The sequence below is a fragment of the Canis lupus genome, chromosome 4 (assembly GCF_011100685.1).
Source record: "Canis lupus familiaris isolate Mischka breed German Shepherd chromosome 4, alternate assembly UU_Cfam_GSD_1.0, whole genome shotgun sequence".
Classification (NCBI taxonomy): domain Eukaryota; kingdom Metazoa; phylum Chordata; class Mammalia; order Carnivora; family Canidae; genus Canis; species Canis lupus.
Genome location: NC_049225.1, coordinates 47,888,959 through 47,916,148, shown reverse-complemented (window position 1 = coordinate 47,916,148; position 27,190 = coordinate 47,888,959). Strand labels below are relative to the sequence as shown.

Here is a 27,190-nt window from a genome sequence, read left to right as displayed (position 1 = left end):
TGCATTTATGACATGTCCCCACTCATCAATAAACTGGATTTCTAATCCATATGCAAAGCCAAATTAAACTGTTAGAAAAATTAAATTCTTAGAAACTATTTCAAATAAATAGACTAAAAGTTTCAAAGTCTGGTATAAGCAGAGATTTACTAAGTCCTTTATATTTCTTATTTCTTTTTTTTTTTTTCCTATTTCTAAGTAAAAAAAAAAAAAGGTATCTGAGCTGTGGAGTTTCACACACAACATTAAGACTGAGGACAAGGAATTAGACCAAGTGCTAAATAAGAGAGGTTGAGTCATGTAGAATTGAAATGCTTTTTGTTAACAAAAGAGCATATCAGTGTCTTAAAAAATGCAATATATTGGTGCATATAACTAGAAGGTTAGAGTTAGTGTTGGCTTCTGAGTTGATCAATCCAAAATTTCATTGATTTCTTCAATTACCCAGTTTCTTTCTCTTTCTCCCAATTGTCATATTCATCTTAAAACAGGATTCTATATACTTTCTTCCACATTGAACAATTCTCCTTCCCCTGGGTTTGAGTCAGAGTTACAAAATATACCATTGTTGAGCCAATAACTGTCAATACCAAGGGTATACAATGCCCTGAATGTCTCAGGCCAGGGTTGCTGAAAAATCTCATATAAGAATGATGATGTTACCATGGTTGACTTAAATAGGGTGCCCTGCTGGAGATGAAATCAATTCTCTAAATTCCACTGCAGTCGTACAATAGGATACAGGTGGAATAAATGTTATGGTATCATTTATGGTATCCATTATTCCTTATCCTACTATGGTAGACACTGCTATTTCTCCCCACATTCCACTGTTTCTTTCCGCTGTTTCCTTAGTAATACTCAGATTTTTAGAATATTCAGATTTTTAGCCATGTATTTGACCATTTCAAATAGTCTGTTTTTCAAGCTAACATGCAGCTAGCTCTGTCCATATGGTTAATTTCTGGTGATAGAAATATCATATGCAATTTCCAGGATATATCCTTAATAGGGAGCATATTCTCCTTATCCTTCTCTCTTCCTGAAGTTTGGGTATCAATTTGATGGCCACAGCTTGAATAACCATCTGGGCCATGCTGAGGATGGCTAAAGGGAGCTTAGTTTCCTGATGATCATGGAACTCAAATCCAGCCCTGGATTTTTCAGCTACGTACTTCTTTTTCATGAGGGATAGGAATAAATTAATATTTTATTTCAGCCATTATTTATTTTAGGTGTCGGCATTTTTAGATAAATCTAATTTTATATTTAATTTTCCAAAACTAATGTCTGAATTGTATTATTGTACTTTTAGAATTCTATTATGTTATTTCACCTCTATCCTAATAGTATTAATTAGTTGGGACCAACATTTGGGGGTGTGTAGCTCAAAGCTCTGTATCCATAGTTCATTAACTTCCTGCAACTTTTTAATATGAAAAAAGATTTCTAATTTTCCTTAGGCAAACATCTACAGGTTATCTACTAAATCGTTTCTGAATGCAGGATATAGATTAGCCTGTGTTTATTTATATATTAATACTTGCAAAACCCACAAAACATGAGCTATGTAAGATCTCCTTCTGTTATCAAACTGAATGATAGCTATAGGGAATCAGTGAGTCCCATCTATTTACTCTGTTCATTCCTTTGCACTTAATGTTCTTCCAGACTCGTTCATCAATTTCACTTTAGTTTATCTCGGTTTCTATTTTTGGCACCTGTGAGATAACTGATGCTTTTTGTTTGTTTGTTCACCTCCCCCCAACCCCTTCCCACTCAGTCCCTCCGGGAATACTCAGACTAGAGAAATCCGTCTTCCGCTACCATGAAAACATTCATTTGGGGTCTAACAGAACTGATCTTTATCTCCAAAAGTTAGGAAATTCAGTTACTTTGGCAACAACTCGGGGATTACCTAGGTTCTCCAAGTTTAACATAATAGAAAACTATCGAAAACACTTCTGTTCAAGATGTCCAGCCAGTCCATAATAGAACTTCTATCCACAGAAAACAAGGTGCCCTTAAAAGGGAAGCGAAGTCCTGAGCCAAACTTTGCCATGCACGTTCCGAGGAGGGAGGGCAAGGCGAGGGCGGCGCGCCTCCTCCCCGGGCTGCCTGGCCGTCTGCGGAGTTGCAGTGCGGAGCATCATTGCGGCGCTTTTTCAGGGAGTGATGCGCTGCGCTGTTTCGGGGCTTTGTCTTTATTCACAACACATTCACGTGTCTCGGCGGGGGGAGCAGGGAGGGGGGAGGAACTGCACAGTTGCCTGCCAGCCTGTCCTCTTTGACTGTCTGCCGAATAAGCCGAATTGTAACTCTCCATTAGAGAGTGATAGATACTGAGAGAGGAGGAGAGGAGAGAGAGGAGAGGCAGGGAGGGAGACAGAGACAGAGACAGAGACAGAGACAGACGCCAGCACACCGAGATACAGAGGAAGAAAAAACACGCAAAAAGGAGTGGGGCGGGGGGGGGAGAGAAAGGATGCTCTCGGCACACTCCTATGTTAGGTCTCTGTGCAAAGGCGGAAGGCTGCAGGAGCAGCATCAGCTAGCTTTTGGGCAGTAATTCTAACTATTGCCCGCCAGCACCGTTGTCAGGACGACTTTGAAGAGGCAACATATCACTTATGCGTAGCACACTCTAGTTCTGCTAAAACTGGGGGTGCAAACAGCCCCCTTGTTTTCTAATTTAGCGACTTGCATCTTTTTGACACTCAACTCTATCGAGACACTGCTACTACAGGTAAGACGCAGTTAAGATTTATCTATTTGTGACATCATTGTAGTTTTACACACTTTAATCATGACGACTTTTAAATATAATGCCTGATTTATGTTGAACTGCTTTGCTTTATTTCTTAATTATTAGTCTCCCTTGGGTAAATAATTTTTATGAGAACTGCAGTTAAACGAGGGAGCTACCAAATCTTTCCTAACAGGAATGTACACAATTGTTTGCATTTCCTCTGAGTTCATAGTTAGGAACTTGATCTCAAACTGTGATCCGAGATGCAATTCATATTGTATATTATTTCTAAATATATCCAATTATTTACTATCATTTGTATAAGTCATTATCTTTCCCTGACTACAGGGCTGTGCTATGGGCATGGTACCCAGTATTTTTTTTTGACTTTTATAGTTTGGGGTAACCAGTGATGAGGCATATGACTTGTAGAGTTTGATCAGATCATTACAATGTGGATTAATTTATTCATTCAGGAGCATGTGCTGGGAGAGTCTTACTAACAAGGTGTTGTCATGAGCAAATATATGTATTAATTAAGATAGCAAACACGTAAAATGTTTGTAATATTAAGAGAAAATGCAAGGAAGTTGATAAATCATATGTTTATTGATATCATTGAGTCTCAGGTTTGCTTTTTAGATTAAAATTTACCTTTGTCTTTATAACTGTGCTCCATGTTTACCTGTCATTATTTTTTAAAATAAGATTAGCTCTTAGGTGAGGTCACTCAATGTTGCTGACATTACTGAGAAAACTGAAACTACAGAAATATAGTAAGAATGGGTTATGAGTTGGTAGATTATAGGAGTAATATTGTCAACAGGTTTGTAAAATTTTGCTCTGCTGAGTTTTGACTAGAGCATCTTGTAGTGTTAGTCCCTTGTAACTTTGATTATATTCTGCTGTCCCATTCAGGGTACCAGGAACTGGGAAGTCTAATTACATTGCTGTATATGATCAGAGGTAAAAGCAGTAGGCAATTTTAATTAGAAAGCCACTTTTTATTTGACATTTTAATTTAAATTAACACCAATTAATATATATATGTTTTCTATCATTGTGTGTCTGTAATGTTCTATTAACTCTATTTATATGAATTGCTCCTAATTGATTTCCTAACCTGGAATACTTAACATGCTAGTATTCTGCAATCATTAGAGTTACACTTGGTAGTTAATGGCTTTAACTCTTACATACAATAAAATGTGTAGCATGAAATTAAAGCAAATCCTAGGGGAGCACATGTTTAGCACTAAAGTATTGTGAAAATAGAAGCATTTGCATGCAAAAATACATAATTCATTGGAAGGCTTGTGATTCTTGTTCCTGTGCCTGACTTATTTCATTTTCCAATTTCACTTACAAAAGGTTTAAATCCATGGGAAGTGTATGTAAAATATTCAATTGACTGAGGATGTGAAAATTAAAGGAGGAAAGAATTATTACTGCAGTGACTTTTTTAGGACTGTTTGGAAGTTGGTAACTGGCATGAATGTAATGAATTCATTTTAGAGTTTCTCCTAAGGTGCACAAAAAATCAAGAGAAGTTGATGTGAAATGTATGTCAATATGAGAAATTTTTCAGAAGAAAAAAGTGAATGCTGAAAGAGTACAGAGGAGGTTTACAGCTTGTAGAGGGTAGAATATTTGCAGTAAATGTAATTGGTTTCTTTTATGAGTGGCAGGGAAAAAGAGGTATCAAGAATACCATTTCTCAGGCATGAATGAAATCCCAATGGCCAAATATCTGATGGAAAAATAACTCTTCTTTTGACTTAGTTACCATATTTGAATATGCAATTACCAAAATTTTATCTTGCCTGAAAGATCTCTTAGAATTATAAAGTGAGAAAAGTTACTTACAAATTATTCAGATTTTTAAAGTTTATTAATGTCCTTTTTTTGACTCATACAGCTTATGTGAGTTTTCTTTTCTCTCTAAGGAATGCATATATAGTCAACAAAATGGATTATGTGTGTTTGTCTTGAAAATACAATATTAATTTTTAAATTATTTACTTAAAGTTGTGTAGTCCACTCATCCTTTTTCTTCAAGAAAAAGGCATGTGCTAGATTTTCTTCTTTGATACACTACAAAAACACCATATTTGTATTTAGACATATCAGGGCAATATGCATTATTACATGATTTATATACATTCAGTATCATGCTCACTTTGTCTTCATTTCCCTAAACTCATTAGTGTTTCCAATTATGTAAGAAATTTAAAAAGGTCTAATAAGAGTAAATTCATAATTAACAAGATTTCTAGGACCTTGGAATTTCTAACTATTTCACAGAGAAACTTTATTTTTAACTATAGAGAATATTCATCCTATTAATAATACTTCTGAATAATGATCCCAAAGTTGCCCAAAACATTGTCAAGAATATGTTCCTGCTCTCAGTTTCTTTATAGTTTCAACTTTCTAATTGAGAAAGTTTGACAAATTTTGCTTTCAGTACCATTTAAAGTTGAGCTACATCACAAATAGGAAGTTTATCTGGATCTTTAGAAAAATGAGATTAGATGATAGAGTCATTGTATTCTCTGAGACATTTGTTGAATTTCAATGTGGCACAGATCATATTGGCGAAAATAGAACTTGGTTAAGTTAATTTTGAGGCTTTGGCTGACATAATAATAATAGTCAAAAACAAAAGAATTTGTTTTCTTGTTATCTAAGAGGAGTTTATACTGTTATCTGCATATATATATATATGTACACACACACATATATATATATATTACATCAGCTTTTTATAACTTGTTGAAATAGATTTTGTCTTCACTGATGTGACATTGGTCTACTGAAATGTTCCTTCTTGATTTCTTCAGGAATTTGTTCTGGGGTATCAAATGAGTCTTTCATTTGATGGACAGTGTCTCTAAAACTACCAAAAAAAAAAAAAAAAAAAGGAGAAACAAAACAAAACAAAACAAAAGCATCATGTAATCCCAAGCCCTTTTTCATGATGACTTTAATATGAAACATGAATAGAAATAGTTATGACTAAAAAAACCCTGAAGTAACAAGCAAGAATAAATAATGAGAGATCTCCAGCTAGTTTTCTGGTTCAGTTACTTCACTTAAAAATATTCTTAGACTGTAGTATAGATCCTGGAAAGCAAAGCTCCTTGCTGATCTCAGTGACATGATAAAATGGCAAGTGGCAGCTTCCTCATGCTACCCATGGGCACAAGTTAATGCTGACCCTTAGGAAGAATTTTTTGGGCTGAAATAATTGTTACATTTTTAAGTTATCAAACTGAAAAATATAAGTCTCTACAAATAAGTTAAAAATAATCATAATTGTAAATTGTTGATTGGCTATATTGAAGTCAGTTGCAGTCTACATTTTAAAGGTTATATTATAGAAGGCTTGACATAGTCATAAACTTCCAATGTCAAAAAATCTGATCTCTGTATTCCTTTCACCAAATAACTACTAATAATATTTCTATGCACATATTACACAGCCTTCCTTAAAAATACAGTTATAAGTATGTCCTGCTTCCAAGAGGGCTGGTGCAGGTATATCTGTTTATTTAGTAAAATGGTAAATTATAAAGTTTATATTAGCTTTAAAAGTTTTTTTCCCAAAAAGCTAGTTAAAACAGTTTTAAAGAATGTGCTTATTTAAATACATTCAAGATCATTAATTTAACCTAAAAATTGTATTATTCACCTCTTTAGAAGCCTGACCACCAGGCAAAGTGAGGTAGATTTACAACCACAATTACATGAGTGTATGTATACACTCACAAATGGAAACAATTCTAATTTTAAAACAAAGTGCCTATCAATTTGCTTTCCTACAACTGGGTACATGCAAAATGACAAAACTGTCTGAGTTTATACCATCACTTGTATGTTATATAATAGCACTATGTATATATAACAAGGTAAATGAACTTGGCACATATATAGAAAGGTTAAATTGTTAGTTTTGTAGCATATGAAAGTCAGAGATTAAAGAGTTTTTCTTACATGAACCTTCTTTACCAGATTAAAGGGTTTCTGACATTTAGGAAAGTTCTGTTCAGATTAGCTCCCAGTGTTTTCTTTAATCTGCAAAGCCAAATATTACATGCTTTAAGGTTACTCTTAGAAGGAGGTAGATTCCAATTAATTAGTTTCTGCCGATAGATACATACATTGTAAATATAAACCATAGGGTTCTAATATAAATTAATTCAATTTCTACAAGAGAAGACTGAAATCAATATTCTCTTTTAAGTATTATAAGAAAACATACTACCATTAGGAAATTATTTAATGAAGGCAAACTTCTAGTTGTGATTCAAAGTGGTATTAGCACTTCAAAAGAGAGTATGTGTTACTTAATCTGTGATTAATAAACATAAAATATGACTTGGAGGTGCCCTTGAAAATTGATATTATTCCCAAGGTTCTTTTACTCTTTTAGAATGCAAATAATCATTGATTTTTTTATAGAAAATATTTTAAAAATAGATTGTCATATAATTCAATTTATCATTTTTTAAACCATAATCAGAACACTTATTTATGTGAAATAAGGGGAAGACCTATGATATGACTTTTAGTAAAACTGTTTCAGCTTAAAGTATAGTTTTACATCCCTATTTGCTAAAATAAATCTGAAATCATATTTCCAGAATACATTTCTTATCATCTGGAACACCTATAAAATATCATCACCATATCTTCCCTTTTTTAAAAGCTAGTCTTATAAATGATGTTTCATCTCCAGCTGAAAACATGTGGTAAGTCCAGATGTTCAAACACAATCACTCCCCAAAGGCTTACAGTTACAGGTTGATTCAAGTATGGCTATGGATAAATATACACATCAGATCCCTAATTTAAAATTAGAATACAGGCTGTGAAGTGCATAAAAATGGTAAGAGACCACAGTTGGCTGTGTCAATTCCTTGATTAAATGAAAATGCACTTTCTGCCCCATCAACGCAGCACATTTGAGAGTAAATAAATTCTTACAAAAGTGTTAATATGCATGTAAACGGATAGATAATAGATATGGCAATATTCTCTGAGTGAGAAACATGATTTACCCACAACCTTATTTTAAATACATTTTGAATGGCATTATTGGTCCAATTGGGAAATTCCAGGGTTCAAAAGATTTAAAATGATTCATTTCTCTAGTAATTTACAGTGATTAAGGCATAAAGAAAGAAGTTGATTATAAGAATAATAACTTAATTGTTTTGATTTCCTAACAGTTTATTCAAACTTCAAACTAACAAGGAGAAAATCAGAAAGAGAATGCCTTTCCCTAAGGAAAGCTAGCACTTGCTTCCTAAGGATATTTATGATGCTTTGCTGGCTAATTTATCTAGACAGATAAAACAAAAGCAAGTGGTACATGATGGAGCAGTAGTGAAAACAGCAGACAGATTTATGAACCACAGGGCAACTCCCCTGGGACTTCCCCATAATTGAGTTCTTTAAAATTATACATTTTGTTGCTTTATATTTTCCTTTTCTTTCTGTCCTCTTTATATAGTCACATTCCAAGAGTCCGAATAAGGGTAAGAAAACCCATCTTCAGCTTTTTCTTAGTTCAAAATTTATTATGCATGTTGTAATCAGATCTCCCAAACCACTCAATAACTTTCTTTCTACTCCAAGGGCTGTCACCAAGCCAAAGCTGTAAAGAAGATGTGGTTTATGTATACAATGGAATATTACTCAGCTATTAGAAATGACAAATACCCACCATTTGCTTCAACGTGGATGGAACTGGAGGGTATTATGCTGAGTGAAGTAAGTCAGTTGGAGAAGGACAAACATTATATGTTCTCATTCATTTGGGGAATATAAATAATAGTGAAAGGGAAAATAAGGGAAGGGAGAAGAATTGTGTGGGAAATATCAGAAAGGGAGACAGAACGTAAAGACTGCTAACTCTGGGAAACGAACTAGGGGTGGTAGAAGGGGAGGAGGGCGGGGGGTGGGAGTGAATGGGTGACGGGCACTGGGTGTTATTCTGTATGTTAGTAAATTGAACACCAATAAAAAAAAAAAAAAAAAAAAAAAAAAGAGGAAATGACCAAGAGAAACTCCGCCATCAGTGGTTGGTGCATGGTGTTGGTTTCCACCTGTCTGGGGAAGGAAATAGACTCTGCCTGGATGAAGTCATGTTATCAGAATCAGAGCCTTACAATTTAATTAGGCTCCTGGTTTAAATCCATTTTAGGTCAATCTTTGGCCCACTCTATGTAAATTAATGGAGGGAAAGCCTTACAAAGTTGGGGAAAAATAATCGAGTCTCCTGCAAAACTACATACAAGGATTAGAAGTATGTGGCTAATATAATAGATACACAGTAGTCTACCTTATTTCTAATAGAATGGGGCAAGGGAAAAGAAGGCAAACAGATTTAATTAACTGCTTCCACTTTCTAAACATCAGAGTGAGTGGCCCTTGGTCAAGTTGTAATTAGAGCAATATTTCCTGATCAAAGGAAACTTTCATAATTAGTAATTACTACTACTGCTTCTGATGTTGCTGCTGGTAATACTGATTGAGTATTTTACCATATGCTATTCTAGACACTTTATATGCATTATCCAATTACAAAAAAATAGAAATCAAAATTAGTATCCCTTTTTAAAAATGACAAAATAGGCCCGTTTAAGTTAGATATTTTGCTAAAGAACTTATTCAGAATTGAAAGGCAGTCTGTGAGTCTCCCAAAACTTATACCCACTAGAATTTGATATTTATTATTTTAATCTAGGAATCTGTATACTACTTAGTAGGAGTTAACAAGAGACACAATAGCCATTAGAAAAACAAAGGAAGCAATCATAAAAATATAAAGCTTAAAGGATTTTTAAAATTTGCATCTAGTTAATGAACTTTGATGATCAATCATTGCTAGCAGCTATACTTCTTTTCTTTCTATTTATTTTACAAATCTGCAATATAAACTTCTTGAAAATGATGAAACTGAACCATGTTCAATTTCCTTTCTCATTCCGAGAATTTATGAAGTAGTTTTCAAATAAATTGTCTAAATCATGGACATGTCAAGACATCAGTGTTATATCCTGTCATAAAAATGCGAATAGGTTCTCCTTATTGTGGCTTAGTGCCTCTAGCCAAAAGCAGTGGATCTGCTTGCTGAATTTAAGTCAGGCTGGTTCATTGGCCAAAGAGTTACTATTCCCTCAAACATTCATAAGATTTTGAAATTGGTACTATCTGTGCAATGTAAATTGAAATATTTATTTGTTGCTCTTCTAGTCAATGCCAATCTTTACTTCAGATACTGCCACTTGAATCCCTTTGGAAAGCATGGACATTGATCACTACTACAAAGTATTACCTGAATCACCTCAATTCATTTCATGAAATTATATTTTACATTGTAGATGATATAGAATTTACAGATACTATAAACACTTAAACTGCAATGTACACTTCCATTGTAATTATAAATCATAAAGCTTTATAACATTTTTTTCATGAGTCTCTGAATGCTTGCTTAATTAGTCCTTTGATTTAAATCTGACAAGCTATAGCCCCTTCTACTTAAAATAACAGAGGTCAAACCTTGCAAGCCTTCATTCTACATAGTCTTTCCCAAGTCTTTAATCTAGAAACATTTGTGGGTGTGGGTGTGGGTATGTCTGTTTAAATAAATAAGTAGATAGGTGAGCAGATAAAGAAACATCTCCACATAGAAACTCTAAGATTTGCTGATTGGCTTGCTCAGAATGAAATGTAAAGGCTATTATAAATATCTACATTTGTCAAAATTCAGAAGACTTATCAATGTCTAGCAAAATTCAAAATATTAAGAGTAAGAATTATAAGAAGTCACAAAGATTTGAAGTAATTCATAATTCCTTAAATTTGCTGAAACTACATTTAGAGAAAATCAATAGGGGCATCTACATGGCTCAGTTGGCTAAGCGTCTGACTCTTGGTTTCAGCTCAGGCTGTGATCTCATGGGTTGTGAGATGGAGCCCCAGGTCAGACTCCATGCTCAGTTAGGAAACTGCTTGTTGATTCTTTCCCTCTGTCCTTCCCCAACTCTATGGTCTGTCTCTCTAAAATAAATAAATACATTTAAAAAGTTTTAAAAATTTAAAAAAGAATTCCAGCAAATCAATAGTCCAGGACTCTCTTGCACTAAATTGGGTTTAATCCTATCATGTAATAATTGCCTATATGTTTTATGGATTGTCAAGATTTAATTTTTGATTGCATATTTGGCTTTCTTTCTCTTTTTCAGAGAGAAAACATATAATAGTCCTGCCGTATTTCAATTGTAAGAATTTTTGGATGATATGGAGGTTGGTTGGGTAAATGAATACTTAGCATTTATACTTTTTTTTGACAAAACTAGATGGAACATTACTTACTACCTCTTAGCCTAGGATGATATTTTGATAGGGTTATAGTAGCCACAATTCTTAGTTGTCATCATGTTAAGAAACAGGAATCAGTTGGTTACCAATAAATTTCCCACACCACAACTGGTTCTTAAGATAAGCGTGGAGGCAAATAGCCAGAGCTGTGGGTTCAGCTCACATTCATTAAGTATGCTGATCAAGAATATACTAATAGCATTTGGCTAAGATACACATCTGCTCATGAATCAGCTGAATATTGGCTTAAAATATTGGTTTGAACTCAATAATAAAATAATAAAATAGTTTTGGATTGTAACCCAAGGTATATTAATTATTCATATTCCACTTATATATATATATATATGATTGAAATATATATATATGATTGATAAATATATAAATAGGAGGATAAACAAATCTCCTATACAGAAGGCTGCCAAATAATTTATGTAAATAGTCTGTCCTGAAGGACAGGAAACATAACTCTCCACTCCTTAAGTGTTGGATGCTCCTATTGACTTCATTCCATAGAGTATCCTCTGGAAGTGGGAGGGGATTTTTATAGTGAAGAAAAATATGTAAGCTAACTTGTCCAAATTTCTTGTTTAAATGAAAATGTTCTTTCTTCCCCATCAATGTAGCACTTTTGAGAGAGTCAGTAAATTCTTACAGAAGTATTAATATATATATAATGTAGTATTAAACTAACTTACTACCATACCACCTCAGCCAGGTGGCCAAAGTCAACATCTCTAGCATGTCAAATAAAAACAAATCCAGACTTAGACAAGGAGACTTTATTCAAAAAGATTTGTGATAGGGGAGTTGCTCTAATCTTGGAAGTCTGTATGTATCTCAAAACTAAACAGTAAAAGCTTTTCTTCTATATAATAAGAAGGAATAAGCACCAAGTAAGAAGTTGGGTGCTATGGGCTGGATTGTATCCACTCCAAATTTAGATGTTGAAGCCCTAACCCCTAGGACCTTAAAAGATAGGGCCTTTAAAGGGGTAATACAGGTGAAATGATGTCAAACGTGGATGGGCCCTAAAGCAATCTAATGGGTTTCCTTCTACAAAGAGGAAATTTAGACACAGTAAGAGACAGAGACAATGCACACATGCAGAGGAAAGGTCCTGTGAAGACAGCCATAAGGCTAACTATAAGCTGAGGAAAGAAGCCTCAAAAGGAACCAAACCTGCTACCACCTTGATCTTTGCCGTCTAGCCTTTATTACTGTGAAAAAACTAATTTCTATAGTTTAAGCCACCCAGCCTGTGGTGTTTTGTTACAGCAGCCCTAGGAAACTAATACATTGGGCAAAGGAGGGAGAAAATGACCAGTGTGATTTGTAGGAAATGTGTCTCACTATATTCAGCCGATTTTTAGGAAAAGCTAATAAGGGGATACATTCTGAATTTTATTGCTTGCTCAGGCTTGGGGGTAAACAAAGTGCAGGGGTCCATAAAGAGGAGAGAAGCCTGACAAAAATCTGGTCAAGACAATGCAGAGGGTAAGAAATGGGCAATTGTGAACTCTTAGTCAAATGGTAAGTTGTGTAGATTGTATGTTCCCTTGATATAATGTGATGAGAATGGCATTTCACCTTTTTTTGTCTTCTTTCTAAAACCTATAGCTTCGGCATAATCATGAAAAACAATCAGGTCAAAACTGAGGATATTTGATAAAATACAAATCTGTCAAGGTCACAAAAAATAAGGAAAGTCTTAAAAAGTGTCATAAATGAAGAGCCTGAGGAGAATGCTTATTTTTTTTTTGAAGGGAATGCTTATTAAGTGGAATATGATTACCTGAGATAGGATCCTGGAATTTTTAAAAAGTGACATTAGGTAAAAACTAAGGAATTCTAAGTAAAGTATGCATGTTAGTAGCAATGTATTAATACTTGTTCCTTAACTGTGACAAATGAGCCATAGTAATGTAAGATCTTAGTAATAGGTAACATTCGGTGTGAAGTATATAAGAATTTCATGTACTGTGTTCACAACCTTTCTGTACATCTGAATCTATTTTAAAATAAAAAGTTTACTTAAAACAATGACAAAATAAAAACAAAGAATCTCAACAATAGTCCATTTCAAACAAGATAGCACAAATACATCATTAGAAAGTTTAAATCTGCCTTTAAATATTCTTTTATCTATTATAAATCATGATTTAGCTACCACTTTAGGGGATGATGGTTTTGGCAGAAAGTGAAGTATTTCTGCATTTACTAAATTCTTTGAAGGGAATATTTTGCTTTATGCAAAATGTCAATCAATGCAGAACTTAGAATGCTAACTCATGTACGTTTACTTCTGGAGCATCTTTTCCCCCAAATCTCCAACATAACTTCATTTGGCCTATAGCCAGACCTTCACAGATTTTCTTCAATGATTATGGTATTCAGGGTCATTTTTGACAGAGGCCCTTATTGCCCTCAAGGCTAAGCCTCCCTCCATGTCTACCTTACTAGTTATCTGTTACTCTATCAATTTAAAAAAAAATATTTTTGCACTCTTATAATACATATAGCACTGAATGCAATCCATCTGATAATGTATTTTTTTTTTCCAGGAGCAACAAGAACAAAGTCTAATCCATTTAACTACTCTTCTTGTACTCAAATAAAAAGTAACTTTTTTCCTGCCTCTGGTACCATTCCCTACATGTGCAGAGAAACAAATGCTACTTTGTTTCTAAGTGTCAGGAAGCATTGTCTCATTACAGTATCTCCATTGATGAAAATTTTTTTATGAACCATTGTCAAATCAGAGCTAACTCCCACTTAAGAAATCACCCTGCAAGGATACTGCAGAAATAGCTTTTGTGCCCATAGACTTGAAAACTTTATCACACTCTTCAGTTGGCATTTGTATTTAATTATATCTTGCTTTGAATTTTTAAAAAATCATTTCTGTTTTTTAAAGATAATCAAAAAGGGAAATAAGAAGAACTGACTGGACAAAGATACCCATTTGATTTTACTGGCTATTTGTCGTTTTGCTGCTCACTTCATAATTAAAATCTGATTGCTATTAGGACAAAAATAGCTCCCAAGAATAATAATATATATATTTTAAGGATTTTTATTTACCTATTCGTGAGAGACACACACAGAGAGAGAGACACAAACAGGGGGAGGGAGAAATAGGCTCCATGCAGGGAGCCTGATGTGGGACTCGATCCCGCATCCCGGGATCAGGCCCTGAGCCACAGGCAGAGACACTCAACCGCTGAGCCACCTAGGTGTCCCAGTGATACTATTTTTTGACAGATTTGTTTATTCTTTGAAAGAATGGGTTCATGCTGGCAAGTTTGAATTATTGCAGGTATAGCATTTTATTTTTCCTAGGTTCAGTAATTTAATATGATTTTGGAAAATGAATATAATATTTCAGTAGCTCAAAAACATGATCTGTATGTATGTATTACACTTACAGTTTAATTAGGAAACTAATGAGGTGCAATTGGCAATCTGATTGGTGAGGAACTGGTAGAGTAAATTTCTATTAGCAGACTTGAGTATTTCTCTTCCAGCTCTGCATTTACCCAACCTCAGAATATAGGAATTATTACATTGGACACCTGCCATCCTGGTCTTTGGAAGCCATCCTTCTGTAAAACCACCGAATTAATAATAGCTCAGAGTAAGGGAATACTGGAAGATTCAACTACTTGTGAATTTGCCTTAAAAGAGAAAACTATGGAATAGATTAAATTTGGCTATTAATTAGATATAACTGAACTAATTAACATAAGTAAAGCTCGATGTACAGAAGAAGCTATTTAGCTAGTACTTATATTTTTATAAAGGTGAGCATTATGTACATACACATATTTGTAATATAGCCTTCAGTATTGCTGGTGAATGGAAGAGATCCTCATTTTCAGTGTCATTAACCTTGCTTTGGATATCAGAAATATTTGTCACCTTTCTATGCAATAGAAACTCCAACACATACAACACACACATGCACACATACACTTACCATGAGTGCATGTCTCATGATTTATAACAAATTCATACTTTAAAGCATTTTCCACACTTACCTTCCAACTATCGGAGTCTTGCAGTCAGAAACACCATAAATTCTAATGATAATCCTATAAAATACAGAGCTTGAATTGAGAGTGAATCAACAATCTCATTGGCTGTTGTGAATAAAACCAACATTCCATTGTTAGATTTCATTTCTATATCACTAAACCATTATTTATAAAACATCAGATTTTTATTTTTTTATTTTTTTATTTTTATTTTTTTAACATCAGATTTTTAGATCTAGTCAATAAAAGACTTAAAACATATTTCTATTTCTTGTTGTAAGCCAGCAGATTTGTTTAGATAGTAAAGCTTGAATCCGAAATAATAGTAAATGTACCAATATTTACTAATGAAACAAGTAATGACAAAACAATATTAATAATACAGCTTTTTTGTTTTACCCAGACACTGTGTAAGGCTGTTTACTGTTATTATTAGTTTATCCTCTTAAAAATCCTATAAGTTATTGTTGTTGCAATTTTTAGTGATGAAGATTAGAGACCAAGAAGTTTAATCATTTGCCTAAAGATACAAGGACAGTGGGTACTGAGATTGAATTTGAACTTAGCCATGCCATTTATTATTTTTGCTGGACTACAATTTAACTACCTGTGAGTGAGCAATATTTTCCATGGAAAAGACAGAAGGATGAAAAGGGTGTGAAAATTAATTTGAAGTGAAATGAAATTCATTATTAAAGAACAATGTTGGTTCATAATTTCTCCTCTACAATGTAACTCAATACTGCAGTTATTCCATAATAAACTGTTTTCCCAAAATGACTACTGCTATAGAAAAAGAAGGACATCTCACTTTTTAAAAAGGTTGATAAGTAAAATTAAAGTTTTATTAGTAAAAATCATTTTTTTCTACTTGGTGCTATATATTATATATATAATTATATATTACATCTATTATGTACATTAGTAGTAGAATTCTTTTTGTGTAGTAGTAGTTGCTTAGATCACTAACTGCTTGAGATGGGGGCAGGCAAATTAGAAGAGGAAGTAACAGAGGAGTTCAATTAAAGGTAAATTGAGCCTACTGAAGATCAATCCAAAATGAAGGCTAAGAGCTCTGAGTAGATAATGTAAATCAATAGAAAATATGATTGGACTGCAAAAAGGTGTGATTTTTCAAGCTGCTTTTTAGGAAACTATCTATTGTGTAAATTAATATCCCTGAATTTATTTTTAAGAAGTTTGCAGGTGGCATATTCTTGAGCTCCTCTAGTCACCGTGCCAATTTCTATCCTATACGTTCCTAACATCATCTTGTATAAACTTTCATTCCACATTCTAGATTTCAACAAACATTTGAGCACCTATATGGACAAAGTAAAATGCTCAGTGTTGATGATACAGTGGTAGACAATCTAGCACGGTGACTGTTAGCTTATAGCCTGCAGTCATACATAACCCAGTGTTGAGTGAATGATTAGAAACCCCAAAACAGATTGTCAACATACCAAAATACTACTACAGCTCAAATACTAGGCACTAGAGAAGTCCTGCCTTACCTAATCATGGAGTATTATGAATTTAAATTATACCACAGCTATAACCTAAAAAAAATGATAGAGATGAAACTACTCCTCATCTTTAATCCATACTTGGCCTCTTTATAGAAATTCATTTCAGACCTGATAGGTGCTATTTAAGAAAGTTATCTCTTAAAACCACTTTTAGAAAATGGGCTTTGGGTTCTGGGTTTTGTATACTTTAGTTTTTTCCAGCTGTGTGTTACATTGGACTGGCTTTTGTTTTTCCTTCTTTAAAATAAAAATAATAATTGTGCTTATCTTATAATTTGGGATAAGAATTGAATGAGTGTATGTGAAATACTTGCAGCACACATAAATGTCAGTAAGAATTATTATTAGGCTGTATCTCCATAATGTGACTAGTTTATGATGTTTAGTTGAATAAACTGTTTAGTTATTAGGTCAATAATTCATGAAGACATAAGAGAGGGCCTCAAACATATGAGACTTACACAGACGCTACACAGATTAATTTTATTTTAAATGTGGAAACTTAAAATTATTAAATGAACTAAAATTCACAAGACTTCAATCTTTGATAATCCTCAGAGAAACTGAGATCACCTTATTTTTCATTAGTAAAACAAAACTTTCATATTTCTGTCTTGAAAAGCATTGTAGAGGGCATTTTGTCATTGTTATTTAATATGGTTCTTGGAAAATGAAACATCCATCATCTCCTTTTGACTACAGTTAAAGCCTTAAATGAAAACATGTGGATATATGAACACATGTCTGTTAAAAAATATCAGGATCCTAAGTTATATTCTAAATAACTGAATGGAAATACTTTAAGTAGTGTAAATATGCAAGAGTATATCAGTTTTCTTCCATTTAATGTCTCTTTTCACACACTATGGATTTTATAGCTCCAGAAAAATATATGCATTTTCATGATGATATATGCTATTCAAGATGCTGGATTTCAGAAAAGAATGTGAATTAGAAATATTCTTCTAGCAAGGCATCTTAACCTGGGGAGCAGATTATTGATCTAGGTTCTATCAATGGATGGATCAGTGTCTGTGCACTATTATAAATTATATTAATACCTGATGGATGTGCACATATGTACATTTGTACTTTTCAGTTTTCATCAAATTATAATACAGCATGACTTTGGATCTTTAAGAACAACTGTCATAGAAGACATTTTCACAATTGCATCCAACTAAATGAGATTGTTTGCTATAATGCTTTTTCTTTTGCCTTTATTTCTTCAGATCCATGATATTCTTCATCAATCTCTTTCAAATTCAGAGCTTCAAGATCATTTCACTGTAAAGAATTTATAAATATCTCTTTCAAGTCCCAAGTTTTCTCTCAAGCATCATCAAGTGGATAACCATCACCAGCTGGATTATACCCAATTGTTCTAACATTCAATAGCACATTTTCTCTTTCAGACATGCATTCTTCATTCTCATTAAAGGGAAAAAAATCCTAAATAGTTTAGTGTTTTTCACACAATTATTGAAATAACTAGTCTTTAGTTGTGATTATTCATTTATCTCATAATAAAGTGGGATGGTGGCATAGAGATGAAATTTTGTTGACAATCCTGAAAACAAGTGCTTGAAGTAGATTCATCATGATGAGGGCTAAACTAAGACAAATTTCTATTTTGTGGTTGGATACTTTTTAAACAAGAGAAATATGCATTTGTTACACATATTTTTAAAGAATTCAAGCAACACAGGGATGAATGAGGAGCAAACAGAATAGTTTATTTGAGTGAAATAGTTATTAGTTAATATACTGGTCTGGATGTGCTGTATCTGTTAGCTATTGCTGCATAATAAACCATTCAAAATTTAATGTTTTTTTTCCCCTGACAAGTCTATTAATTGGTTGGCTGTTTTGGCTGATTTGTTCGAGTCATGGCGGGGGAACTTGGGTTTGCATGTACATCTCTGGTCACCTAGTCAGTCAGCCAGGAGTTGATTGGTCTAGGATGGTGCTGGTTGGGATATGTCGGTTCTTCTGCACATGATTTTCAGTCCTGTAGCAGTGTAATCCAGACATGCTCACATGCCAATAGCAAATATACAAAAGAAATATAAATGTGTAAGTTTATTGTGAAGCCACTGCCAGAGTCAGATTTTTTATTGCTCAGTTGACCAGAATAATGAACACAGTCAACTCAGATTCTATGTGGTAGGGCTCAAACAAAAACCAAGATTGCATAGAAGGCATTAGTTGGAGCCATCAGTGTAGTTAATATACCATAACTCAAGTTTATGCTACTATTGTGGCAAATGACTCCAAATCTCAGAGAATTGACACACGTGACTGTGGTTTATCTTTCTGCTATCATAATCACTCATGAATACAACCTGATAGAGGCTCTATCTCTATTCCAGATGATGTGCAGCATTGTTTAAAAAAAAAAAAAACATTCAAAAAATCTAAATCCCCACTATGATGGGACTGGTTAACTGAATTATGATCTATTTCATCAAATAATATGTAACTGCAAAATTAATTGGGAAAATGTGTTGATATGCATATATAAGTATTTTAGAAAGATATATAAAAGGATGAAGAATATGTTAGGGCTGGCATAAGAAAAGGGAGGAAAAAGAATAAACGCACATACACACACGTGCATAGAGGCTCTTGGATCTTCATGAGTCTCCTAGAAGTATAAACAAAAAAGGAAAAATAATGGTATAGGAATAAGTTGCAAGAAAACCAGGAACAAAGGGAGTCTTTTCAAAGAATGTCTTTTTCTGCTTTTTAAAAAGTTTTTATTTTTCATTCTAATTAACAGACTATATTATATTAGTTTCAGGTGTACAACATAGTGATTCAGCACTTCCATATATCACCCGGTGCTCATCACAAGTGCACTCCTTACCCCTCATCACCTATTTATACATTTTTAAAAAGATTTCATTATTTACTTGAGAAAGAGAGAGAGAGAGCACTAGTGAGAGGAGGGACAGAGGGAGAGGGAGAAGGAGACTCCCCGCTGAGCTGGGAGCCCAACATGGGACTAGCCCAGGACCTTGGGATCTTGACCTGAGCCGAAGGCAAGGTTAACTGACTGAGGCACCCAGGTGTCCCCATCACCTATTTAACCCATCCTCCTACCATCTTTTTATGTTTTTTTAATGTTTTTTGAAGTTTGAACCACGTAGCTTTATTAGTTATTGATAAGTAAACAAAAATATCATAAAAAGGAAAAACAAAGGAGTGTGGATGGCTGCCAGATATCTGTATTCTAATCCTGACCTACCTTTTACTGATGAGAATTCAGTTAATTTACATAACTTCTGTAAACTAGGGTTTTCACCTGTAAAAGTAAGGAATAACAATACCTCCCCCAAATAATTGCTATGCAATTTAAGTGGAAGAATCCATGTAATGCACTTAGCTGGTATTTGACACAAAGTAGCTGCTTAATGAGTTTAAATTTTTGCTGCCATTATTGTTCATTTCATCATTTAATCAAAAGAAATCAATTGCAAGATAGCTAAGGTACAAGTTAACTTGGATTTCCACTGAGAAAGCATTTCTGGTAGAAAACACTAGAAAGGTCTTTCTTTTACTTGTAATATAACCTTTGCTCTCTTTCTGATATCTGCCTAAATTATTATTGAGAGATTAAAATCAACTATCAAAACATGGCACATAAATAGAGTAACCATATTCTTTAATATCATACTAGAATTTCTGGTTACCCCTTCTTTATGTTAGTTACATGAGACAAATGAATTTGAGAATTTGTGTAGAAAATTTAGTGGGTTGATATTAGATTTTCTAGTGGTGGAAATTTGGACTTTTTTTTGCTTATTTTTGCTTTTTTTGGATCTTGGTAGTTTCAGATGTTTTAAAGAGTTAGAAAATATGGTACGCTTTGCTGAGAGAGAAGTGTTTAACTTTTTATATGAACAGATACATTGGCATTTCATTTTAAAACTTGTGCTTTGGGGATTAATTTAATAGTCTGGGAAGTTTTGTTGTTGTTTATCTGCTTTTGACAACAGAAGCATCTTTCCCCTCAGTCAAAAAATTGAACATAGAGTATTAAATGACATCAAGAAATTAACGTTAATTTTGTTAAGTCATTGTGAATATCTAACAAAATACTGATAATTTTAGAGATATGTACTAAAGTTTTAATGAAGAAGAACAGTTGAGTAGGGTGGCTTATACTGTATTACTGTATAGATTCAGCCACAAAAAAACCCAGAAAATTATGTGTGGTAAGTTATTGATAATTGTTGAATCTGAGTGATATATTTTGTAATTTTAAGTATATTTAAAATTGTTCATTATAGTGTTTTAAAAATCTAGACAAATTTTGTACTCTGATCACTTTTCCTGTATCATTCTCATCTGGCCTTCCAAAAACCCAACCTTGAACATTGATCCAGTGTTTTAGGAGTGTGATTTATGCAAGAAAGCCATCCTCAGAGCCCCAATGATTAGAATCCACCAAAAGGAAAAGCTTTCAGTTCCCAACATATTCTTCTTTCATGTTGAACTTCCATGTTTTACAAAGGACAGCTCTGGGTCCGATCATATTTATTCTGGCTCTTTTCTGGCTACAGTAAATACTGACTTAAGAGAAGGATGGAAGTAATTAACCAGTACTTGCAGCCTAAGACATTTCATGCCTAAGCACCCCTAGTCTCCTTGTTATTTATCTTGTTAAGAGTAAAATGAAGATGGGTGTAAATAAGGAAAAGAGTTTTACACTTACTCTTTAAAAATGAAGAGAATGCCATGTAGACCATAAACTAGGAAACTTCAATAAATAACCAGTGGTGCATAGCTGTCAAGGAAGAATTCATTCCTTATTAATCACAAACTGGATTTTATAATGGTTTATACATGTTTCAAAGTCCTATTTTTCCAACCCCCAAATGAGCAGTGTCTTTTCCTAATTAAATTGGATTTCTTCCAGTATGCATCAGAATACTCACCAAGATTTATTCTTATTTTTATCCATGTGGCAAAAGTAATATAAATAGCAGGCATAAAGATTTTCCTTCAGCCATACTTAAAATTTTAACTGAAAAATTCCTCCCTATATTAGTGTATTCTAGCCACTTGACAAGATAATGCTCCTCTGATATTGTATATCTGATCTAACCTTTTGTCTTTGTCAGGAAAGGAAAGATTTTTCATAGAGATATCTGAGTTTAAAAGAATGCAGTTTGTCTCTTTAATAGTCAGGTCAGGGAGTTGTGGCATGGTATGTGCTATATTTTGGCACAGGCACATATGTCACTTAAAATGAAGTGGTTCATTTATAAAGTAATAAGTACACTAGCTAAATTCATATTCCTATATGGGAACAGAGAAGTCAGATAAAGGTTTTAATTTAAAAAAAATCTTGACTTACAATGTTGCTGGGTTTTTGACAACCTTATTTTGATTTGATTGGCTAGCTTTCATTAGTTACAGGAAGCATTAAAGCCCTTCTGGAATTTAATTTCATCAGTGATAGAATCAGCTGTTATTAGTCCTTAAGCATGTTTCACTTGTTCTTCTGATTGGTAATAATCCTTAATATTCTATTACTAAAATCTTCATTTAATAGGAAACTAACTAGTTATAACTTCAAGCCATAACTTAAACTCTTACAAGTTCAAGAGAAACACTTTTTTTTTTTTTTTTTAATTTAGGGCTTCTTAGTAAAAGATAATAAATGCCCTTTAAAACTCAGTGAGAATTAGTGAAACCTATACTCTTAAGGAAATGAATTTTCCTAAAGAACAAAAACTAAAAGTTTATTATTTTTGTGGGACAATATTATCCTTCCTTTTCTGATTTTTTTCTTCCTTTTCTGATTTATCTTCAGTTAACATCAAAATATCCTTATGTTTGTCTTATTTACTTATCAACAACATAAAAATAAAGCAAAATATTGTGCTTCAGTAACATAATATTATGAGTAAAGTTATTAGTATTTAAAGTATTTTCCTTAAGCTATTCATCTAAGAGAGTATGGTTCATATTATATCTTTAGACTAGTGTATCATTTACTTTTAAAGCAATTAGTCATTTTACAGCTGTCATTGAAAATTTAAGGCACTTTTATTTTTAACAAGCAGAAAAATGACTGACATGGCATATATCCTTTATTGTAGAAAATGTCTACATAATTGTTTGGCACATAAACATACATCAATCACCAGTAGTTATCCTGTGTTGCACACCTGGGTGGGTAATAATAAATGGGACTCCAGAAATTCTAGCTTGCATTGTTATACTTTATTTTAAAATGATTATTATTGCACTATATGTTCTTTCAAGGCTATTCTACTTCCTTTCCCTTTAATTTTACTGTCATGAAGGTTAAAGCTTTAGAGCTACAAAAAAGTGATTCTATTATGCAAGAAAAAATATTAATTTTATTATTCTTTAAATGAGGTAGTCATTTAGCAATTCTGAGCTATTTTGCCCATTAAAAGCATTTTTGGGGTCTATGTTAACAGATTAAATATTATTAAAGATAAATCACCACAATTGAGTAAAATGAAGTAATACTTATGAAAACAGATTGTCTAAAATCAGAGTTAGATGATTATATAATCGGCTTTGGAACACATCATCTTGTAATGTTTTAAGTTCTGAAATACAAATTTTGGGAATCTCTTTATAATCACAAATTCCTGCTAACTTAGAATGGTAGGAGAAAGTTGTTGGTATTCTAGGTAAATAGGACATTGGTATTCTAGGTAAATAGGACATTGCTCCTGTGAATAATTATACCATGTATGATTACTATTCATGTCACAAGTTTAGAGAATAATACACTCTTAGGAAATAGAGAGACCTTATGGATCATCTAATGTGCAATTACTGTTTTGTTAACATGACCTACTTTAAAGTATCCTCAGTGGTCTGCCAGCCAGAGATACAACACCTAAGGTGGTAAGTCTGTGTCTTCTGAGGGGGCACAGTTGATCATTGCTAGCTCAGGTTACTAGAAGCATCTTCCCTATGGCAGTCAAAAATCTTTCTTCTTCTGGCCTCAACATAGTGGTCCTTTCCGCTTATCTCCCCCTTCAGACTACTGCCTAATCCTTCACATGGCAGGACTTCCTGTGTGCTATCTCATTTATTCTCCCCACCATTCTGGGAGGGTGGTATGAATGTCACCAATCTCTGGCTGAGGATTTGGAGAAGCAGAGATATCTAATTAATGAATCAAGCAAGCCACATAGCTGGGATTATACTTCAATTAGTTTAATTTTGATCTAATCTTCTTATCAAGACATTTGCATTTTTCCTTTTTCTTAACTTGAATAGAGCCAACAAGTCCCAAGTGAGATTCTTTATTTAGGGTTAAATAAGTTTTATGGCATAGTTTTGGTTTTCTTGCCACTCTGGCTAAGTTCGTCCGAACAGTTTCTATTGGTCTCTTAATTTGTATTTCTTTATTTCCTCCTTTCATTCCTCCTTCCAAACTTTCCTATAAATATTGGTGAAGCACCTACTTCTTGCTAGGCCCGAGGCATAAAATTGTAGATAAGACTGACACGGCCCATGCTTTTATGGAGCTTACAACCTAGTGGAAAAAGTAAGCTTTTTTTTTTCTTTTTTTCTTTTTTTTTTTTTAATTGTCGTTATAAGGGCAGTGAAGAAAACATTCTCAACACCAGGAATAATGGGAAGTTTATACATTTGGGTAAAGGAGTAGAAGACTTTATTGAATAAGTGACATTTCTTCATTCTTCAGCTTTAATTTAAAATTTCAATGATATCCTTAACATCTCTCTTTAAAAAAATCTCCTTTAGGATAATTTTTCCCAGTTACCAGTCCTCCTTCTCTATGTCTCTATTTCTGTATCTAATTATGTTACAGCTGAATTAGGTTGGGCTTAATGCATTGTTTACATTCATAGCAACCACTTATATGTGCCATGGCTTTGACAAAATACATTGAAGCTAAATTTTGGCTTTTGCTGTTTCATTAGATTGCAAGCTTTATGAAGAAGCCCTGCTTATTCATATTTATAAATGCAAGTTTTGGTATGGTGCTCAGTATATGGTGCTCAATAAACGTGTTCTTGAATTGAAATAGTCAATTTAGGTAAGGTCCTTCAAACATATCCAAACAAACCATCTTTCTTCTGTGTTTTGCCATCCTTTTATTCATTTGTTTAGTCAACACTTACCATTTAATATAAGCCAAGTACAATGGTAGGCACTGAACAAGATTATTAAAATCCTTACCATGATTAAACTTACTTATTTTCTGGATCTGTCAGTTTATGAACATTGGAAACTCATCACTGGCTAATCGTATTTTAGAATTTAATCTCATTGTCATCATATTACTTTATAATAACTGTTTAAAGTACATTGATTAACATTTTAGAATTCTTAATTTTGTCCTAGATTTCCATTAGGAAACTTAAATATAGATTATGAATATAAATAGTGAGAGTTGGAGAAATAAGGAATGTGAAAGAGAGGTAGAGAGTAAGTTTGAAGGTTAAAAGAGAAATATATCATACACACAATGTACACAAAACAGCTGTACTATATCAATTTCCTTTTGATTGTCTTTACTATAAGTTTGACTTTTATGGTTATAAATATACAGAATAACTAAGAAATAGAAACTTGTATTATTTGTTATAAAGTCTCCCCAAAGCTGCACTAGTGTTCCCTGTCAAAACTGCATCTAAGTTTTACCCTGCTAAGAATATGATTTTGTTCTCATTAAGTATTCCCCACCACCAATGCACATGCTAAACATAACTTTGGAAAATGAATCAAGGAGACTTCTAATGTAGGATTTTAATCAATGGCCACCTCATTAATAAAATATCATGGTGATAGTTAGCAATATCAGTCTGCCTGCCCTGCAGACTTGGTATCCAAGTCACTATGTTTGGGTTTTATACATTTACATAACTTGCCCCTTCCTGGTATATCCTTTGCAACAAACTGTTTCCTCCTCCTCAAATCCCACTTTTAAAATAAATATCCCATGGAGCGGATAGCATCAAATATTTGAAAAAAATGCACAATAAATGTTAGCCTTTTTCTTTCCTCTCTATAGCTCTTTATTACTAAGATAGTAAAACTAGTGGGATAGGGGTAAATAGGTAGTTAGACTACTGGAAACAAGTGTTCCCCATGGAGGGAAACAACTCCTTCCATGGGAGTTTTATTTATGAGAAGTGAAAACCGAAACTTTTCTAGCCAGTAGTTGGGGCTTCCATTCCATGCAGAACAAATAATCCCATATTCACAAAATGAGCTTCTTCTTATTGTGTTTAATGGAAATAATCACGTTTAATGGAAAAGCTATATTATAACATTCTATATTCTGAAATATTTACTGGAAGACACAGGATTTAAGTGAATAAAATGGATTCCCTAAGAACAGAAGAATAGAATATTCTAACAGAAATAAGCATTTTGTTGGTTTGTCTTTTTTTTTGTTTTTGTTTTTTTTTGTGTATTTGACAAAAAAATTTAAATTATTATCTAAGTAATAATGGCCAGGGATGTTTAATGTGATTAATTGGTAAAATATTCAATACTAGAGAACACAGTTAATGAAATATTTTTGTGAGCAAGACACTGTGGTAAAGTTTAATATGTATAAATTAAATCTTCTACTTGGAAATACACTAATAAAAGCAGTGAATTAAACATTAGGACCAAGAGATTTGGGCTTATTAATGTGGTATAACTCTATTTAGCAAACCTTAATTTGCTGAACACTGATACTACTGGTAAAATTAATAAGTGGAAACAGTATATCCAACAAAATCCAAATTTATAAAATATTAAACTTCCAAATTTAATAAAGATATAATGCAATATTAAAAGTTGGAAGGAAAAGAAACTGAATAATTTTAAATAGGTGTCATGGCATTATTTCTACATGAGCTATAGGAAAACATGTTAGCAATGTTAAATTGTCATTCATTGAAGGCTATGCTATAGTTCAAGAATGAGTTCTCAGAAAGCAACATATATCATTTATCTCTCAAAATTTTGAGATTTCAAATATTGCATTTCAAATCCGTCTAGAAACAAGCCATATACTAGTACTAACAACTAAATGAACAGTTTTACAGTATATTGAAAGACATCAGAGTGATAAGTGTGTTGTTTTCCTTATTTGCTCTCTAGTCAACACAATTCTTTCTTACACTAGAGAATTTAATAAAGTGTGCAATAGAATATTGAATGCCTTTTAAATGTCAGACAGTATTCTATATGATGGGGATACAAAGGTAATGGAGACATCTATGTATTCAGCCATTTGGCACACGTGTTTAAAGGAGACCGATAAAGAACAATTCAATAAATAAAGTAATAAGTGATATAAGAATAAAATTTAAAATGTTTTGACAAACGATAGAGTGTTCATGGTAGAGGGGGACCTGTATGAGTTCAATCAGGTCATTTTACTGTGACCCGTGTAGCTCTGTGTGTGTGTATGTGTATATATATATATATATACAACAGAATTACATATACAT

General features: G+C 33.2%; 1 long non-coding RNA gene across 1 annotated transcript; it reads left to right on the top strand.

The window, feature by feature from the left end:
- Nucleotides 1–2,174: 2,174 nt before the first annotated feature.
- LOC106558723 lies at nucleotides 2,175–18,539 on the top strand. The gene is made up of 3 exons (XR_005358290.1): nucleotides 2,175–2,746; nucleotides 3,668–3,715; nucleotides 17,945–18,539. It is a non-coding gene; the product is annotated as an uncharacterized LOC106558723 (long non-coding RNA).
- The last annotated feature ends 8,651 nt before the right edge of the window (nucleotides 18,540–27,190 follow it).